The sequence below is a fragment of the Ambystoma mexicanum genome, chromosome 10 (genome assembly GCF_040938575.1).
Source record: "Ambystoma mexicanum isolate Mex_15411 chromosome 10, UKY_AmexF1_1, whole genome shotgun sequence".
Taxonomy (NCBI): domain Eukaryota; kingdom Metazoa; phylum Chordata; class Amphibia; order Caudata; family Ambystomatidae; genus Ambystoma; species Ambystoma mexicanum.
Genome location: NC_090932.1, coordinates 714,585,832 through 714,607,108, shown reverse-complemented (window position 1 = coordinate 714,607,108; position 21,277 = coordinate 714,585,832).

The window sequence follows — 21,277 nt, the reverse complement described above, 5'->3', positions numbered from 1 at the left end:
GCATTCTTTTACCACCATTTGGAGGTACCAAAGTTTCAGGCTGCCCATGTTAAATGTGGAGTCATACTCAGTCTTGGGCAGTACTCTTTTGGTACCACGTCCATGCACTGCCACACTTGTTCTAACCACCTGGGTGCTCTGAGAAAGGCTGTTTCTTTCTCAGGGAGAAGAACGCTATCTTCCTCAACCGCTCCTGCCATCACACAGGCTACTCCTGTGGGGGAAGAGGATCCCATTGTTTGCCTTACAGGCCATACAGAAAGCTGTTGATCCTTATCTTTCGAAGGTAACAATCATCTGTATGTACTGCATAACAACACTATGCAGGGGGGAGCAGTTTCAAAGAGCTTTTGAGACTGCAGTCAATGAGCATGAGAAACACTGCCTTAGATTGAAGACATGCCCAACATCTTTCCCTGGCCACCTGCCCCTTTGTACCTGTGGTTGGTGCCCCTTCCCTCTTTTCGCTCACCCACCTTACCTCTTTCACTCTCCTACAAAAAGAAATCCCAAAAAATACAAAACCAAAAAATACCAAAAAAATTATTCCTTTTGGAGCCACCTTTCACAGTTAAAAAATAGAACAAAAGAAAACAATCAAAGGACCTTGTTCAGCCTGCGTAATCTGCGAACAGTATACTGGACCATTGGAAAGTTCAAAATTCAATACATGGGGCCAAGGGGGTTTAAAATCAATTAGCTTGTTTTTGGTTCAGAAATGGTGGATCTTAAACAAAAACATTTCAAAAAATGTTCGGGGTTTATATACTGAACTAACAAATGTTCTACTGTACTTAATTATGATTTCTAATTCTCACGAAAACTGCTTCTATTTTCTTTCTGTTTTTACTTTTTATTTACTACAACTACTGACAAATACTTCACTAGCTATTTCTTGTGTTCACAAAAACTTTTTCAATGCATTCTGGACATTTAAAAGAAAAATCTGCTTTCCAACATCAGTCAAATGCACTCCATCTGTTAGAAAAATATTCACATTGTCATTGTGAAAAGATGTAATTCCAACATCCAGCACATCCAGCTTTGTTTACATTGCACCTTGGTTTCTCGATTTGAGGACAAAATAAATCAGAACATTTCCACATTTGCCTTTGAGCTATCCAAGAAAAAACTATCTTTGAACATGGAAACAGTTCCATTAACTTTGCAAATGTATCCTTCATTGTTAACTGTAAGGATATTCCAGTGGCATAGCCCAAACTGTTGCTCCACAGTGAACTACAATGATGCCTAGATGCTTCAAAGTAACCATACTCTCGCAAAACGGTCGAAATTCTGCCCACTTCATTTCTCGAACTCCATACCAGGAAACTTTGAATTTTTCAAATTAAAGATTCACCGGGAATCCACACTCCTAAAAGTAAGCATTTATGAAATGGATCCAAGAATCGCCCACCATTCAGACACTCTGCTTCCTCAAAGCCATAGCCATAATGCACGCAACACAGATAGCGTTTGCTGCCCTGTCATCCTGTACACGACAAGCATGAATCCTGATTGGCTAATCCCCTGATGTACACAGATGTCTGTGACTGTTCATGGTCCCCGCTGTCCCCTTTCCATGACTAGCATCCTTAAAAGACCTGGATGGCATTTGCAGGTCCACGGACTACCATATAGCATAGGAAAGCCTTTCCACCCTTTTTACTTTTATGTTTGTAACACTCCCTCATTGGTGGATTTCAAACAGACGCACATCAATCCACCAATCACATCCAAAAACGCTACATGTAACCCTGTCATCTCAATTCAGTATTACATGGACGCGGTAGCATCCATGTAGTTATGGTTAAGTTGGTGTTTTCATAGGAAGAGCATTTTTTGGGGGGCTTATAACTTCGCTCCCTCTGGACGAATCCTCACCAAACTTTGCAAAAAAGTATATGGCCCACTCTGAATTTTTTTGCAAAGTTGTTGTGTGGTCCATAGACATAATGAGAAAAGACTTTGTGCACGCCTGCAGCCCAGACCGCTGGACGGATTTATACCAAATTTACGGCAGGAGCGGGGGCTTGGTCCCGAAAGCGTGCTTTTGCAAATTTGGTGTAAATCCGTCCAGTAGTTTTTTTTAAAATGACCAAAATGTAAGGCAAAAAAATGAGTGATATCTCCGTTCGCTTTGCGGACGGACTTCCCGGTTCGCTCCGCGGGCAGTGCCCTGATTGGCAGAGCGGCTTGCGGGATGTCCGTGGACATCCGACGTGTTTGCTGATTGGACTGCGTGCAGCGTGTCAGATTTTCTTTGGCGCCCGACATCTTGCATTCGCGGACGACCGCAGACAGCAAGGTGAAACTTGGTTCAAAAATTGTATTTAGTGGAGTGTGTTGGTGTTTAAGAGTGTTTGGTGAGGGTGGGGGTGTATGAGATAGGTGCTATGTTGTATTTTTTGTATGTGCTAGACGCTTTTGTTGTATTCGATTTGTCTGCGGACAACACGGCTGTTCCGAAATGTTCGTAAATAAACAGAAGGAATTCGGTTAAGGTTTCAGTACAGTTTAGTTATCAAATTTTGATTTTAAGAACATTAAATAAGCGTTTGTAAGATTTGCTGGTAATCTCTGCTTTAGACATTCATACCATCCACATTTCTTTTTTATATATGCAGTGTAGTGCCCTGAATTGGTTGTGGTTCCTGCGTGGTAGATTATACCTATTGTTGTGAAGGTTTTCTTACCAAGTGATATTTGACCATGTGTGAATCCAGTCAGCTTGCAGTTGTTTTTGGTACCATCTGCATTGTAACGTAGAAGCATTAGTATTATGTATTTACTATGTGTTTGTATTACTAACTTGGAGCGATTATCTGAATTGCAGGTCGAACATAATCTACCATGGTTTGCATTTTGGACAAGTTGCTGAAATGGAACGGATTCACAATTAGGTATTGATATATACACAAAGGGGTCGATTCATGGAGCAAATGTGCACAGAAAATCCCAGCGCAAGCAGGCGCAAGGTAGTGCAAGCGCGAGAAACGCAGCGCACGTGCACTTGTGCGATGCAAGGAAGACGCTGCGCGTGTTTCCCACTGTCCGTGCGCCCAATCCAGCCATGGTGCACGCAGGCATACACGGCGTGCGCTACGCGCACAGCAAAAGCGCACATAGCACGGTGCACACAACCAAAGTGGGCGGAACAGTGGGCGTAACACGCAGAATGGGGAATAACGCATGAAAAAGAAGGTGTAACTGGGGAAGTACTGCAGGGAACTATACGGAACGCCCACACGCATGCGAACAACCCGTATTCATGGATTCGAATATGGGAAACCCGCGCACGGCAAAAGACGCACACAGGCATCAACGCGTCTGCCACACGAAGGCAGGCGGAAGCGTCCCCGCGCACAGTATAAAAGTGCGCGCAAACAACAAACACTTATATACAGCTACGATGAATGCCCCATTTGTCGCAGCACTGATCGTGGGACACTGCAGGAGGAGGAGAATAGCCAGGGCACGCATTTTCGCACAACGGACAAGGCTTTTTGGGATGCATGACGACCAGGTCTATGGCAGGTATAGGTTTCCACCCCACATCATCCTAGACCTGGTCAGGGAGTGGGAAGATGACCTTACATCCCCCACCCTTTGCTCCCAAGCATTGAGCCACTTGGAGAAGCTGCTCAATGTCCTGCATTTTTTGGCCACTGGGTCATTTCAGCGGACTACTGCCATAGTGGGGGGGGTCTCACAGGCCACACAGTCACGCTGCCTACACCAGGTACTGGCAATCATGACAGCGCGCCCCTCAGTCCGCATGCACATATACATGCCCAGAACACCCGCAGAAAGGCAGGCCGTTGTCCTGGATTTTTTCAGGGTGGCACACTTCCCCAAAGTGCTCGGTGCCATAGATTGCACCCATGTGGCCCTACGTCCACCTAGGGCCACTTAGCACATCTACCGAAACCGCAAGCACTGGCATTCCATCAATGTACAGGTGGTATGCGATGCAAAGGGAATCATCACCTCTGTCTATGCAAACTACCCTGGCTCCACCCATGACAGTTTCATATACAGAATGTCCGCCCTGAGCCGGGCCCTGAAAGTTGGGCAGCATGGCGACACATGGCTCCTAGGTGAGTACAAATGCCCTTGCACATGCATGCATGTCACACACACAAATAAACAAACCCCAATATTCACAACCATTTACACCTCCCCAGGGGACAGTGCCTACCCTCTGAGCACCCACATGATGACGCCAATCCGGAACCCCACCACACCACCCCAGGTAAGATACAACGCCGCCCATATTGCAACCAGGGCCATAGTGGAGCGCACATTCGGAGTGCTCAAATCACGTTTCCGCTCCCTTGACTGCTCTGGCGGGCAGCTACTCTATGCACCACCAGTAGTGTGCAGGATCATTGTGGCAGCATGTGTCCTGCACAATGTTGCAACAAGGCAGGGCGTCCCGGTGGACATGGTGGTGCCCCCACATCCTCAACCACAGGCACAGGCGCTGCCCATGGGAGGGGACAGGGCACGTGGCGAGGAAGCCCGGACCCAGCTTGTGGCCACATTTTTCACCTAAACTCCCACCCCTGCGGAGTGCACACAGGCCTGGCACATACCAGGTGACAATCGATGATGACAAAGAGACAGTCAACTGTCACAACCCTGCCACCCTGAGATAGTTGCCATGGAAGTGCCACATTGTCTGCATCCCTAGCTACTTAAACACAAGCTATCCTGTGTGACCAAAAGGCACACATATGACATGACATGATATGGCCTATACACAAGTATTTCAAGGTGCGATGAGGCAGGGAGGGGGGAACAAGGGAAGACAGACCACGGTACTACTAGGCCAGGTGTCATTTAGATTATGCAAATGCAGTGGTAGGGGGAAGGGAAAAGTGCAAGGGGAAGGGGATGGGGGGAGTGCAGTACAGGGTAAGTAGACCAAAAAACAAATACATAGGCCAGCTGGTGGCAACTGCAAAGGTAAGTGCAGACAAGTGCTGGGAAGGGGGGGCTGTAGGGATAGAGAGACAGTACCGCAGTGCAGGGGTTGCCAGGGAGGCAGTGCAAGTGGAGAGTGGCTGGGCCAGGGACTGAGGTCGGTGAGAGTGGCCCAGTGCAGTTCCAGTGAAGAATTTTGCAAGGGAGAGGCAGAGAGAAAGCAGAAGCAAAGAGAAAGGTCTTGAGGTGCTTCCCGAACCGGAGATGGTTCTCCTCAAGTTCCAGTGAGGCAGGAAGGCTGTTCCAGAGGGAGGGCCCTGCCGCGGAGAGAGATCTACCCCCAGCTAGTTGCTTTGAGAAGCGGATGACCCTGACATGCAAGGTGTGAATCACACACACCTGCAAAACAGGCCATGGCCATCACTGTTATGTCGCTCAAACCCTCCCAAACCACAACATGACATGGCAAGCAATACCCATACACCAACACAGTAACAATAAGGTACACATTGCCATGTCCAAAATATACAGTGGCATCAGACAATGATGCCTGACCTGGAATCAGATGAAATGACTGACCAACAACCTCCCACCCAAAATAAATCATCAAGAGTTGGAGACGTAACATAACAATGAATGCCTGTCTACATGCACATTGTGCATTGCAAAATCAACACAGTAGCTTCTGTGTGCTGTGTCCTACTCCTGCAACACACTGCTCAGCGCACAGCACAGTGAACAGCCATTGTGTGTGATGCACACCCTGAGCATGACATCTAAGCGACAGACCACATCAAAAAGCAAATTAGGCATGTACAGGATCCATAATTGGTCACAGAACATGTGCTGCAGGGACACAGTGGGCACCAGAAGGCAAACAGTGTACACGTGTGCATATGCAAGGGTGGTAGTACATGTAGTGCATCAGAGTGCAAGTGTGTGGGTCAGCAAGGACATGCACTCAACATATGCATGTGCAATCAAGTGACCATCAGTGTCCTCTACACATCACATGTGAAAATTCACCATGTGTACACCCCAGCATGTCAAACCACAACTATCCCCTCGCACCTGAAAGGTAAACACAACACATGAACAGGCATTGATCAGCAGAACACAACATGTACATAGGATACCACCATTACAATGTCAGGGTTCCCATCACACTGCAGGGCAAGGCAACTATCAACAACAACCCCCCCCTCCCTCACAAATGACCATGACCCACTGAACAACTGCACCTGGGTCATGGAGCCTTCAACCCTGAATTCCACCTGCCAACAGGATCACCTTTACCCTTCATCACCATCTCCCACCTTGTGTGTAAAAAGGTGCCTGCACCCTCAGAATCCACACTCATTTCCAAAATCACAAAATCCAAGGCATAAAAACGAACCAGAACACCCTCCAGTAGATGACTTGACGTAGCAGTAACTCACAAAGGCCAAGTACTACCACAATGATGCAAAAACCAAGGTAGCACAGTAAAACAATGTCACAACAGGATGTGAACCATGTGTGGTACATAACATAGAATGATGCACCATGAACGGATGTGTACTGTCACAGGTCCCGTGTACAGGCGCGGGACTGTCACGAAACAACCACCCCCACCGTGTCCCGGGTGCCTGCAAGGTCAAACTCATACAGGCCCCTGAGACCCTGGTGGGGAAGGAGGTTCAGGGATATGCAGTCGGGACAGGTGTTGGCACACTGGATAACTGGAATGAGTGGCGGGAGAGGGGAGGAGGAATGACACATGAAAGTAGGGAATGCACGAAAATGTACTACCTGCATGAACACATACACGATCCAAACAAACTTGGACATCATTGTCATGGCCTTCTGTAGTCCAGGCTTAGGAGTGGCACGAACCAACCACCCCCTCTAGGGTTTTGGCGCCTGCAAGTTTGGGGCTTACACAGGCATCCGCAACCCCAGCGGGGAAAGAGGGTTAGGGAACGTTGCTTGGATAGGTACGGGAAGCAGGAACACCGGTTAGAGGGTACAGGGTTCAAAATTGCATAGGATTCCGGGTGATTAGGGGGAAAAAACATACCAAATTGAATTACACATACATCCATGCATTAGTGCAACCCCCAGCAAGCCTATGCAGAGCAGTTTGAAAGAAAAACAACAAATAAATAAAAAATAAAAAAAAAAAGAAATAAAAAGCTCTGGTTTTGAGTGCTGGCCTCCTGCCTGCGCACTCTCAGGTCCGGTTACAGGAGCAATGCAATGCTGCAAAAGAGCCACAGTCAACAACCTGTACGTGCCAATTACACAAAAACACACCACCAAACATGCCCCATAGCAACAAACTACTCTACAAACAGACAATCTGGTGTAGATGCTTCGTACCCATATATAACTTTACCCCTGTGATGGGTCATACACAGTCAATGCAGTAAGTCAGCCGCAGGTGGGTGCGTAGCAAATGGAACACCAATGTGTCACAATTCACACAACATGCAATGTTCCCTGGGTAAGCAGACATACCCATAGAGCAAGCCATGACTTCAGAGCAAGTTGTGTACCACCATGACCGAAACAAAGTTGGCAGTGCATTTATCATAATGTACATGGAAATGAAATGCACTGCACCCGAGTATGTCCCTTGCTGTATGTCCCTGTGAGCTGCCCCTTTCCATGTCTCGGAAGGCTACATGGTTGATACAAGTGCCTCGATGGACCTTGGTGTACCGGAGGGTATGTGCCACTGCCCCTGCAGGTGTCCCAGACAACCTTACAATCAACAGCCATCAGTCCACCAACACATCTGAGCTGCATTGTGTGCTTCAACTCCAATATTCGTCCAAGCTCACCCTCAGTGCAGTGACTAAGCCTGCATGTGCAACTCGCCTGGTGCAAGCTTTGCTGTTTTGTGGCCCCCCTGTGCTGCTCACCTTGCCTGGAGTTCCTTGGAACACGTCAGCAGTTTTAGGATGTAGGTCTGCAATCCCTGTGCCTCTGCTTGTGCACACATGTGCATGTGGGCACCAACAAACGTGTCCAGAATTCCGTCATCCAATGGGCCATGTCTGCTGGAAAAGGTGCTCTGGAGGCTCATCCCCCTGCAGAAATGGCATGAAACACATGATTAATGCTTCAAAGTCATCTGTGTGTGTCTCTTCAGGCATCTCATTACTTGACCATGTCAGAGAGTCACATCATAAATCACACCATCAGTCCGTCTTTCACATCCAAAGTGTGGAACACTATCTACAGCATGAATTGCAACAAGCACGTGTACAGTAAAGATAAGAAACATACTACACAATGCATAGCAATGAATGTACACATTAATCATGAAACACCCCATCTAGCAAAAGCTGAACTGTGGACAATAACACCAAAATCATCCCCACTAGGGGTGTAAACACAAGTCACACAGCACCAGACATGCCACAGATATGACAGTCCAAAGCCCTTGTGTAAAAGGTTGTGACACCAAACCATCCTTGCGAGCCCATGGATAAGGGAGGCAGGAGTGGCATATGTGAGTCAAGGACCCGAAGCAGCAAACACATACACAAGACAAGCCTGAAGGGCCCAGCTGGAACAGACAGTGGATGCCTTCAAAAGCCACAAAGCACCGCACCATCACATGAAAGCACAATAGACAAGCAATTTTAAACTATATTAACTAATTACACTAACTATGGAAAACCTACATTACCTAATTAAACTAACTATCAAACAGAAACTTAACTAACTAAACTAAAAGAAAAATCAAAAATGGCCACATACGACCCGGGGCGAGGGGAGGCACCCAGGAGGGGGGAGGTACAGGGTGTTGCTCAACATCCACATGCGATGATGCTGAGCCAAAAAAAATCCCTCCATGGGCTCAACGCCTGCACAGCCCGACCTATGTGGGAGATAGATGGTCGTCCGAGTCTGGCTCATCCTGTAAAGGAGGACCTGGCACAGTAGCCTGGCCACGCCTAGCCACAGCTTGCCCTTCGTCGGCAGCAAGTCTGCCAGACGGGTGAGCCTGGTTCTGTGTGGTGATGTGACGTAGGTCTGCATGCAGAACCTCACGTGATACACGTGCTTCCTCTTGGAAGGTAGCACGTGTAACACGGAGTTCCTCCTGCAAGGCCTGGCTAGACAACCGCTGCACCTCCCGGCAAGCCTGTAGCTCAGCCGAGATGGTACGCTCAAGCTGTGCAAACCTCTCCTCTGCCTGCTGCCTCTGAGACATCATAAGGACACCCAGAGTGGATCTGAGGGAAGCATACTCCTCCCTCAGGGCATCCATGTGCACCTCTGCGTGAGCAGCAATTGCTTGACGCAGAGACGACATTTCAGCTTGGCGTGCCCTGTCTGAGGCCGCCATGCCCAGCCTGAGCGAGCGGGCCGTGGACCGTGCCGCCTGCTGCTGGAGAAGCACCTGCCTAGCAGGGGGGAGCACAGATCGGGCCACACGCTCCATGCTCTCAGCGATGTTCTCCATTGCTGCCCCCTGCCATTCTGAATTGGCAGTCACGTCTTGCTCCCACTCAGTATACTGCGGTTGCACGCGTCGACCGCGTTGCCGGGCTTGACCCCTGCTGGACCCAAGGTCCGGGTGTCCTCGCTGTGTTGGCACCACCCGCGGCTGCACGACTACATTCCCCCGTCGACGTGATGTCCCAGGCACATCAGTGACTGGTGTGGAGAGTAACCCTGCGTCCCGATCCACCACGGGCGGAGGAACCAAGACTGTCTGATCCCTCAGTGCAGGTGTCGCAGCCAGAGGAGTGTCCACATCAGAATCACTCACCCCTGACACATGGACTTGATGCTCATCCAACTCAACATGGACGTCAGAGTCATCATCAAGGCTGGACTCATAGGCAGCCAGAGACAAGATGGACTGTAGCACTTGGGGGTTTTCGTGGCCTACCACCCCACGACCCCCACTAGTGTTGGGTTGATGTAGTGGTAACAACCCTGTGTCTGGCATGACAACACCATCCTCCGCCTCCATTGCGTCATCACCTGAAAAATAGAGAGAAAAAAGGTCACTACACATGTCAGAAGCACACAACACACACACACACTGACAGCAAATGCATCAGGCAGACATGTGACACACAACATATAACCTGGCATGCATGCTGGGTCAACTTTGAATTGCTTCTGTGATCAGACCTGTTGAGAGGTGGCAGTTTCCATGGAAGTGGGTCTATGCAGTGCTGAAAATGTGTACGCCACTCCCTACCTACATGAACAAGGACTCCATGGTGTGTGCCAGGAAATGTGAAGGCAGTGCAATGTCAAATTCAGACATCACGTGCATTGTGCATTCAATGTGTACCATATCTAGAAGCCAAGCACCCCTCCACCCCAGTACCAAAGCAGGGATGCCTAGCATGGTATCAAAAGGCTGACGATACACCTGTGTATTGACAGGCAGTGTTGACTGGCATCAACAGCTTAATGTGATTCAAGTGACAACACTGCAAAAGATGCTGGGACAGTAAGCAGGACACATGATGAAAACTCTGGATTCCGCCCATGTGTGAAGAAGACACAGCAACAGTTGGACAGAGTCATTGGCCATTGAACTGGCTGAGGCCTGTGAGCCACACAGACTGTCAGACCCTAAACAAGTGTGCAACGCAGGACTGAGCCACAGTTGACATGGGAAGGCTGATGAGATGGCAGGCAATGTATGTAACCAAGGACTTGTATTACAGTGATCATCCAGTCAAGGACACATAGGGGCATGCGTGCAATGCACATGGAGCATGAATGGGCACTCATGTCCCTGCGGGACATCTGACCTATGCATACCCCGCATGCAGGCAGAGGAGACATGCATGAAGGAAGCATTGCATTACTTACACATCAGAACCATGTACACGTCACATGTAGTGGCAATCATGCACAACACATCCCACAAGTGAAACACACACGTCCTCAACAAACACGCATCAACACTCACTGGACTGGGCATCAAAGTCCAGCATCTCTCCCACTCCTTCGACCAATTCAGGTGGTATGAATTCCGCAATGAATGCCTCATGCGGAGTGAGCTCTTCCTCCTCTGGTGCAGGCCCACCGCCAGTCACCAGAGTCAAGTTGTAATTAAAGGCACGCTTAGCCTTAGTGCTGCGTTTGATGTCATTCCAACGCTTTTTGCACTCTTGCGCCGTGCGCACCTCATGGCCAAATGAACTGACATATTCCGCAACATGCTTCCAGTGGGTGTCACGTTGGGCAACCGTAGTCTGACTATTGGCACCCACTAGCATGTCACGGCTGTGGCCCCGCACATAGTCCACGAGGAAGTCCAGTTCCTGCTTGCAGAAAGGCATCTTCCTCGACGTGCAGGAGCTCGTGGCTGTGTGTGGGGTCCCAGCCTGTGCTGCAGGTGCAACCTTCCTCCTCTTGGACTGTGGCGCAGACCCTGGCTGGCTAATGCCGCCCTGACCAGTATGGCCAGTGGGTTCGGTGGATTGAGCCAAGGGAGTGGCAGGTGAAGGGACGACCAAAGGCCTGACTTGTGTCAGTGGCAGCTGGGTGCCCACTAATGGACCCTGCGTAGCAACATCAGCTGTGGCAGGGTCATTGACCGCAACGGTCCTGGTTAGCAGACTCACAACCGGGGTGTTGTTGGGTGCATCTGCCCCTGCACTTGCCAACACCCGGCTGTTCGGGGTAGCAGATGACATGACTGCCCCAGGGACACGTGTCTTGGTCTGAGCAGCCCGGCCTGCCCCTATGGTTTCCCTCCCGGCCTTTTGGAGATCTACCAAGGGCTCCTCAAATGCCAACGCAGCCTGCGCTGGCAGACCCTGAGCCTGGGTGGCGGTGTCCACAGCTGCACCTGCAGCTACCACTACCCTTGGGCCCGTGGCAGTCGATGGAACGGACTGCCGGGTCACACGGGCGCCAGTGCCAGATGCAGAAGCTGCATCCCCAGAACCACAGGGGGTGGTGGCATGACTGCACCGACACATGGCACAACATTGTGCTCAAGTGGCGCACCCCTGCCTCTTCCCCCTCTGTGGCCGCCCTGGACACCCTGGAGTCCCCCTACTCCCTGGTCACCACGGCCACGTCCCCGACCACACCCGCGACGAGGAGGACGCCCAGCTGAGGCGCCCCTCACCTTTGGTGGCCTCCCAACCATGGCACAGATGTAGTAGTGCCGGCACAGATGGAGTGGTGCCAATGGGAGGTGTACACCACAATTGACCTGGGCAATTGGGGTAAAGGGGGTTGGAAGCACGATGTTAACAGCCCCCCTGCACCTGCAAGGCTGTATATAACCCCAGTGATGTAGTGACGGGTCACGCAACGCTCAGACACCCCAAAACTGCAGTAAAACCGTGCATGCAACCCTGCAGCCTACGTGCGTGGATTCAACCTCCCGCAGTACGCGGTGGCACCCAGTAACACGAATAACGCGTACGCTTGGGACACGCAGGCTACTATGACATCGAAAATGGGTGCGATACACAGGGGCACCCGCAGTGGGAAAAAGAGCGTGTGCGACTCACCGTCTGACTAGCGCGATGCAGAAAAACACGCATAGCCAATACCCCCGCCAAAAGAAGAGATACGTCTTTGATAGCTGTGAAGTTGTGATAGCGCGCGAAACAACAGGAAGCAGCAACACACGTCGGTCTCCACGAAAGGCACGTACAGCGAACTGCTGTGCCCGCTCACCTTTAAAGCGTGCTGAGGGAAACGCCTGCGCGCGTCACGTCACTTACGTGCATGAGCCCTTTCCTCGGATTACACGCGGACGTGCAGTTTTTCACGCGCGCTGAAATGCCCATGCACGCCTGTGCGCGTCACGTCACAGGGGCGCTTGCGCTTGAGGGGCCTTCTGTCCAATGTAATTGCGTATGCGTGCAGACACGCTTACGCGCTAAGGGCCTTTCCTCAAATTACACGCTGACGTGCAGAATTTTCACGTGCCAAATCACTCCGTATCAAGCTGGCCACGCGTAAGCACACAGAAGACCACGCTCCTGCCCAGAAGGCCGAATTACTACCCGCCAGAGCCCCGAGCACGCTCCCACCTGCCATCTGCTGCTGCCTGACTGCCTGCTGCCCACGTGCCCTGCCATTTGCTGCCCGCACATCAGCCAGGGGTGCTTTTGCTGTGACCACCCCTGCTGGAACCGAAGACTCCCGACTGGGATTCCATCGCTCCACAGCCCAGCCCCAGGACCCAGTTGCCCACCCACTCCCGCCTCTGGGGTTGTCATGTCGGGCACTGCAACATCTGGCACCACTGACAACCCCCGGCCAGAGGGGCACCAGATTCAGTGCCAGGGAAGTTGGTGTCCTGGTGGAGCAAGTCCTGGGGCAGTATGATGCCCTCTTCGGAAGTTCCCGCGCCGACAAGGAAGGACGGACTCGGATCTGGTCTGACATCGTGACTGCCATCAACACGGAGGGGGTGGCAGTCCGCGACTTACAAGATGTCAAGAAGCGCTGGGAGGACTTCAGGTCCAGGACCCTGAACAAGGCCCGGTGCCTCTTGAAGGCAGCGGATGCTAAGGGGCGCCGGGCCACTTGTCGGAAGATCAGATGAGGGTCCTGGAACTCATATCCCCAGCGCTCCACGTCCAGGTGCTTGAGAGGCAGACCCGTCTGGAGTCGAGTGGTAAGTGTACATGCATCATGATTGTGAGCTGTGCGTGTGGTGATGTTTCAGTAGTGTGCAGGTTGCACATCTGTTTGTATGGGGTCGAGTATGGGTGGGGGTGTACAGGGCCGTGAGGCTAAGACATGCGAGGGCTGTAATGTGTGAGACATGGATGGTGCTTGTGTGTGTAGGCTTGCATGCCAAATGCAGTTGTGTGGGCAAACATGTTTGGATGAATGTGTATGTAAGTAGACATGTTCGTGATGTCACGCATGTATGTTGTTTTCAGCTGCATGTATCAGCACTGTGTACATGTGCATTTGTGTGTATTTGACAAAGGTGCAACAGTGATGCAACATGGATGCATGTGACAGCAGGATGTGGAAGCCTGATTGGCAGATGTGACATGGATGCCCATCTGAACACTGCGACACTTGGCAGAGGTGTACACATGCATGCAAGTGTGGTGGTGTGTGTACATGTGTAGTGCACTTCCTGTGTTGCATGTGATGTCTGGCTCAGCTTTGCCTGCTCATGCTGTTGTATGTGTATGGATGGTGCTGGCAGTTGCGATATGGCTGTGGTATGGCTCATGTGTGTGAGTTGAAATGACATGTGTGTTGGGGATTGTGATGGCATGTCTGAGGTTTGCCAATGCCACTCATGTACAACTGTCATGTGTGTATGTGTCCATTGTACAGTGCCCTGATGCCTGTATTTTATTTCTCCCTGTCTGCAGCGTCAACTGATGAAGAGGGCGGAGAAGGTGCTGTGGAGCACAGCGGCGGGGATCCCACCGCCAGCCGGAGACGCAAGGCCCGGCTTCTGACCCATGTTGTGGTCTCGTCAGGGAGTGAGGAGTCTGGTGCCGCGTCCCAGGCCGCAGCTGCTGGGGGGAGGTCCAAGAAGTGGAGGTTGGAGTTGGACTCCTCGGCAGCAGAAGGGGCAGCTGGGGTCCCACAGGGCCCAACGGGGGAAGATGGCACGGAGTCATCCAGGTTGGTGGGGGGTTTGGTGGAGGAGGAGGCCGTACAAGCAACAGAGACGGGGTCTGGAGTTGGGGATTCCACTGGTGCTAGTGGTGCAGTGCAGGACCAGGGAAAGGAGGCAACACAGGCTGCCGCGGAGGTGCCTGTGTGCAATCCTGTCCCTGATCCTGTCCCTGCATCATCTTGCACCAGCAGGGATGCCTATGTCCAGACCCGTTTTCAGGCAGGGGATGAGTTCACGACAACTGGCCTTCCTCTGCCTGCGGACGTGGCTATCCGGGTCCGGGTTGAGCCTGTCCTGACTGGTGTGGCGTTGCGTCAACAGGCCATGTGAGGTGACCTGCAGTCTTTTCATGAGGAGACTGCATGTCATCTCGAATGGCTCGTTGACCGCGTCGGCCTACTGGGACAGGTCACCCAGGCCGGATTCCTCCATTTGATGGGGCTTGCTGAGACCCCCTCCTACACTGAACCCCCTATGCACCAGTCGTCCTCTGTGCCATCTTCCCACCCATCAGTCACCTGGGTGCCCTGTGGAGCTGCCTCTGACGGTGCGGCCAGGCTGGTGGAGGAGGCATCCCTGCCACAGTCGGGAGTCGGACGTCCAGCAGGGGTGGCCACATCAACGACTGCACCCCAGCCAGCAGAGGATGTGCAGGCAGCAGGAGGCAGTGCACGGGCAGAGGCACAGCAGCAGCAGCAACGTGGTGGGAGCCATGAAGGCTCGGGGCCTTCAACATCGAAGGGGCAGGCATCGGCCGGAGGGCAGGAGGGCCCAGGACAGAAAGTGTCTTCCGTGTGGCAGCGGTTGGGCCACGCCATAGATGCGGAGCGGCAGCGGGCAGAAGAGGCACATCTCACGATGGTCAGGGCGGAGAACTCCATGCGGAGGGCCCTGAGGCCTCAAAGCGTATGTCTCACGACCTGATGTCGGAGCGTTGCTTCTAGCATCATCCGAGGAAGAAGAAGAGAGTGAAGCTCTTCCGGATCTCCACAGAGGCTTACCTTTAGACGAACAAATTGAAGGAGTAAATCTCTCCTCCAATCTGACACCCGAGCAACAAGAAGAGTGCAAATCCATGTTGAATCAGTTTGCCTCCCTGTTCTCGCTTTCACCAGGCTTGACCCCTTGGGGCCAGCATCACATACTCACTGGTGACTGTCTGCCAGTCAAAAGCAGAGGATACAGAATGTCAGAAAACGTGCGAACCCACATCAAAGGTGAGGTCAGCAAGATGCTTGATCTCGGGGTAATAGAGCCCTCTACTATTCCATGGTCTAGCCCAGTTGGGTTAGTACCAAAGGCCGGATCTAAAGAGCTTAGATTCTGCGTGGATTATAGAGCTCTTAATGCAGTCACCAAGACTGATGCCCACCCTTTGCCAAGAACAGATGAGTTGGTGGATAAACTTGGTGCCGCCAAGTTCCTCAGCATGTTTGACTTGACGTCAGGCTATTGGCAAATAGCCCTGACAGACCATGCCAAGGAGAAAACTGCATTTTCTACCCCCGTTGGCTTATACCAGTTTAAGGTAATGCCTTTCGGATTGAAGAATGCACCTGCTACGTTTCAACGGATGGTAAACCAGGTTCTAAATGGGATGGAGGACTTCTGCATGGCATACTTGGATGACATCGCAGTGTTCACCAATTCCTGGGAAGAACATGTAACCCACCTAAGAGATGTTTTGCAGGCTCTTGGACGAGCCAATCTGACCATAAAGGCGAGTAAATGCCAAATTGGACAGAGTAAGGTAGTCTATCTTGGACATGAGGTAGGAGGTGGATAAATAAGGCCTTTGCTCAGTAAGATTGAAGCTGTGCAAAATTGGACAACACCTACTACTCAAACCCAAGTGAGAGCCTTCCTAGGCCTCACTGGGTATTACAGGAATTTCATAGAGAACTATGGGACCATAGCTTCTCCACTGAATGTCATCTCCTCGCCCAAATTTCCTAAAAAGGTTAAATGGAACGAGGAGTGCTATCAGGCTTTTGAAAACCTAAAAAAAGGCTCTTTGCCAAGCCCCAGTACTCAGAGCTCCTGATTACCGCCAACACTTCATTGTGCAGACAGATGCTTCAAATGTAGGGATAGGTGCCTTACTCAGTCAACTGGATGGGAAAGGTAGGAGCACCCCGTTTGCTTCATCAGCCGCAAGCTGAAGGATCCTGAAACAAGGTGGGCAACAATCGAAAGAGAGTGCTTTGCTATCGTGTGGGCTCTGAAGAAGTTTAGGCCGTACTTGTATGGTTCTACTTTTGTCATTCAGACTGACCACCAACCCTTGAGATGGTTAATGCAAATGAAAGGGGAAAACCCAAAACTATTGAGATGGTCGATATGCCTGCAAGGATTTGATTTCACCATTGAGCACAGGTCAGGATGTCACCACCATAATGCTGATGGTCTCTCTAGGATGTATGTCATCGACTAGAGGTATGAGATTCAGTGGATTAAATCCTCCTGTCCCTTAGACTGGGGGGGGCGAGTGTTAGGGAGAATTCTCTGTTTAGGCTGAATTTCCTAACCTAGTGAGTCCCCCTGCAGCTTTGCTGGATTTCTTGAGTTTGTTGTTTCCATCCTGCCAAGAGTGAGACTCTTTTCCTCCCACTCTTGGACATGAATGTGTGTAATTCCTTTGAATGTCAATGTGTTCTATGGGCTATGGGCTATGGGGTCTTTTACTCCATAGGGTCTCATAGGGTCTCATATGTTTTTCTATGTGTGTTACACCGCACCCTACGTGCCGTAACACTGGGGCGTCCTAGCAGACCTCCACCATAGACTCCATACCCGGGGACTGACTACTGTCTCCCCGGGCATGTAAAGTCACCATTGGCTTTACTAGACCTAAATTTACTAACAGAACTAGTACAAACCATCTTATTGTGGACGTGCTAGTAGGGGTGATTCGATTACTCCTGGGTCTGTTACTCGAGGGGGCACTGTCCCGTCCCCCCTCGTCGAGTTTTGGCTGGTGGCAGTGGAAACTACTTGTTATGTTCTACCCCGAACATAACCCTATGGGATTCGTCCCTTTGTTGGAGATTGATACTTTTCCTCGTTAATCTCTAACATACCACCGGTCTACTTATCTTAAATAAGTTTATCGGATGGTATTTTCTGCCAGAACTCGGTTTTAAAATGGCGTCTGTGTACGTCTCTGTGACTCCTAAACCAAAGGTTGAGCCCTTTGTTCCACTTTTGGCGGGCCTCTGTACAGAGACCCTCCAAAGTGGTGCCATTCTGTCTGGGTTACCACAGGGGTGTGGGAGGGGATTTAGGCATCCTGGACCGAGTTGCCTTGCCAACTCCGGTCGCACTCTGGAGTGATTGGCCCAAGTGGTGAGCCTCCCCGCTCACCACTTAGCGAGTATTGATTGACAGCTAGGCTGAATGAATGGGGGTTTTCTGCATAAAAGCAGGGCTTTTGGGACTGGATCTTCAGAAGTCACCACAGGACCTAAGAATCCGACGAGGGTAACGCTGAGCCGACCTGCAACAACGACACCTCCGATGGAGCAATGCTGAACTGACTCACCACTTCCCGACGACAGAGGAGATCTCCCTGCCGGAGAGTCTCTTCCCCTGACTTGTGGGAACAACCAGTCCCCTTTGCTTTTTCTTCGCCTCAGGACGCGGTGGTCGAATTGCCCGTGCAGAGCACCCCGGCAACCGGTTAGCCACTACCCCTGTACCGCAACCAAAAGGTGGTGCCTTGTGACGGAGCACTCCGCGGCTGGTCTCTTCCCTGGTGGGGCACCGGACTTCACTTTTCTTCGATGACGAGATCATCTCTACTCTTGGCAAAGACTCGACGTGCATCCACCACCAGGAACACCTGCCCCCGCCGGAGCTGTCTCTCCACAAACAAGGTACCGTGTCCGCCTGCTTCCATTTCGATCGGTTCGAGTGAGGTGTCTTAATCCTCGCCTTTCCGTTGGGTCGCCTCCAAGCTTTCTCTAGCGTGTTGTTCTGAACTGGTTCGATCTGCCGATAACAATTTGCTACAAAGACTCGAACGCATTTCCACTAGAGACTTTTTGGGACATATCGCCTTGCCTCTCTCCGAGTGGGCCTGGCCTCTGAACTTTATGATCTATTGTGGTTCTTGCCTTCTTGCCTTGCATTTTACCCGTGAAGTATTGAACTGTGTTGATTTCATAACCTGCCTATTTTTCTCTCCCGTCCTAACTGATATTAGAGTGCCATCTAGGTTGAGGTATACACCTCTGTCTGTAAATAAGTGATGCCGGTAGAACCTAGACTTGTCGAAATATTATCAGGGGGTTTGATTGTTTCTTCTTCGTAGAGTAATTGTAATTGAAGTGTTTGCCGTGATAGTGCCATAGTGTTTTAAATAGATGTCCGTTATAAATAAATACCTTAATATCTTTACACTAAAGCCTGTTGCGTGTTTGCGTGTCTTACTGAATTGTCCTATATTGTATACTCCACATACTGCTTAACTCTTCTTGAGAGAAGTCTGACTGCTCAGCTACAGCTACCAAGTGAATCTGTGTGGTACAGACCTCTACCAAGTGGGTTTACTGCCAAACACCTGTAGTCCTAAATCTTTTGCAGTGGTCCCAGAAGGAACTGCACAGGTTTCCACCTAACAGACATCCAAAAGTGAGCCGTCGGACTAGCCCGCTGCCCTTGTACATAGTTCTGTAGTTAGTGTTAGGTTTCCTTTGTTTTTGAATTTTTTTTGGACCTTTTGGACAATGGGCCACATTTTTGTATATAGTTTTTATTTATTAGTTAGTGTTGTTAGATAGGTTTCATTTCTTTTGTTGGGATAATGGACCCTGGCTTGTTCATCTGTACATAGTTCACTGTTGGATTTTCTTTTTATTTTACAATTTACCCATTGAGCAATGGCTTTCAATTATAATTTTCCATTGGATTTTCTTTTGTGGACTGTGACTTTGGACACCATTCCTTTGGATTATGATGTTTGGTTTTGCTTTTTTTCACGGACATGCTTCTTTTCATTTTTTTACATTCCCATTTCTGTTTGTTTATTTTTGATTCAATTTATGTTTCCTTTAGTACATATTTTTTGATAAAACTTCAATGTGTAGTATCATCTCATTGGTTTCATGCATATCATGATATGGGTTTTGAGATTCACTGACACCCATTGGGCGTATGTGAGGGACATGTGTTTGTTTCCAAACTTGCAATTGGTGTTCTATCATGTTATTGCCATTTCTAAGTGGGTGGATGCAATACTCGGGTGGGTGTTTTGCATTTGGAGGCTGACCATAAGGACCAGGGATCTAGATTGTGATGACATGTTGGCTTGGGAACATGAGTTGGGGCCTGCTGGCAGGTGCCCCACAGTGCTGGGGGGTGGGGGTGCAGGGGAACATGAGTTGGACATGAGTGGGGGCCTGCTGGCAGGTGCCCCACAGTGCTGGGGGGTGGTGGTGCAGGGGAACATGAGTTGGACATGAGTGGGTCCTGCTGTCAGGTGCCCCACAGTGCTAGGGGGTGGGGGTGCAGGGGAACATGAGTTGGACATGTGTGGGGGCCTGCTGGCAGGTGCCCCACAGTGCTGGGGGCTGGGGGTGCAGGGGAACATTAGTTGGACATGAGTGGGGGCCTGCTGGCAGGTGCCCCACAGTGCTGGGGGTGGGAGTGCAGGGGAACATGAGTTGGACATGAGTGGGGGCCAGCTGGCAGGTGCCCCACAGTGCTGGGGGTGGGGGTGATGGGAGACATGGGTGGGGGCCTGGTGGAGGCTGCCCCTGCACTGCTGGGGGGTGGGGGTGGTGGTAGACATGGGTGGGGGCCTGGTGGAGGCTGCCCCTGCACTGCTGGGGGGTGGGGGTGGTGGTAGACATGGGTGGGGGCCTGGTGGAGGCTGCCCCTACACTGCTGGGGGGTGGGGGTGGTGGTAGACATGGGTGGGGGCCTGGTGGAGGCTGCCCCTGGTGGCTGGGGGCGGGGGTGGTAGTAGACATGGTTGGGGGCCTGGTGGAGGCTGCCCCTGGTGGCTGGGGGGTGGGGGTGATGGGAGACATGGGTGGGGGCCTGGTGGAGGCTGCCCCTGCACTGCTGGGGGGTGGGGGTGATAGGGGACATGGGTGGGGGTCTGGTGGAGGCTGCCCCTGGTGGCTGGGGTGTGTAGTATCATCTCATTGGTTTCATGCATATCATGATATGGGTTTTGAGATTCACTGACACCCATTGGGCGTATGTGAGGGACATGTGTTTGTTTCCAAACTTGCAATTGGTGTTCTATCATGTTATTGCCATTTCTAAGTGGGTGGATGCAATACTCGGGTGGGTGTTTTGCATTTGGAGGCTGACCATAAGGACCAGGGATCTAGATTGTGATGACATGTTGGCTTGGGAACATGAGTTGGGGCCTGCTGGCAGGTGCCCCACAGTGCTGGGGGGTGGGGGTGCAGGGGAACATGAGTTGGACATGAGTGGGGGCCTGCTGGCAGGTGCCCCACAGTGCTGGGGGGTGGTGGTGCAGGGGAACATGAGTTGGACATGAGTGGGTCCTGCTGTCAGGTGCCCCACAGTGCTAGGGGGTGGGGGTGCAGGGGAACATGAGTTGGACATGTGTGGGGGCCTGCTGGCAGGTGCCCCACAGTGCTGGGGGGCGGGGGTGCAGGGGAACATGAGTTGGACATGAGTGGGGGCCTGCTGGCTGGTGCCCCACAGTGCTGGGGGCTGGGGGTGCAGGGGAACATGAGTTGGACATGAGTGGGGGCCTGCTGGCAGGTGCCCCACAGTGCT